Source organism: Pseudomyrmex gracilis, unplaced genomic scaffold (genome assembly GCF_002006095.1).
Source record: "Pseudomyrmex gracilis isolate BER0280 unplaced genomic scaffold, ASM200609v1 scaffold_524, whole genome shotgun sequence".
Lineage (NCBI taxonomy): Eukaryota > Metazoa > Arthropoda > Insecta > Hymenoptera > Formicidae > Pseudomyrmex > Pseudomyrmex gracilis.
In genome coordinates, this window is record NW_018021108.1 from 19,491 (window position 1) to 20,043 (window position 553).

Below are 553 nucleotides of genomic sequence, written 5' to 3' on the forward strand. Positions count from 1 at the left end.
TTTTTTTTTTTTTTTTTTTTTTTTTAATATACATATATCTTTTGTTTTTTTTATTTTTCTCTTATTTATTCAAAACTACATGCGAGTAATTATATGCGGCTAAGTATAATTATTTCTACATAGATATATGTATGTGTATATATGTAATAATTATTTTTATCGTGTATAAGTATATATATGTCATCATCTTGCTCTTTACTTATGTTCGTTCTCTGGAAGGCTCGAGAGACATAGTTGTGTCTCTGTCTTTAGAGCTGGAATGTCTCTTGTGTATCTCAGGCTTTTCAGCGAGCGTATGTACACAATGTCGCCGTCATTTTCTATCTTTATCTTGAGGTCAAAATAAGCTTCTTCTAAATGATCACCACCTGCGCCTCTGATACGCATTCACCCCTTTTTCCTTCGCACAAGATCCGCATCATCGTATTTATTGTTCTTGGCCAATGAGGTGTAAGAGTGCTAGGAGCTGTGTAAGCTAGTCCGCATGGAATAGCTTGCCACGGCAGCTCGCAAAATCTATCTTCTAACGTGTAAATATGATGCTTATGACGGT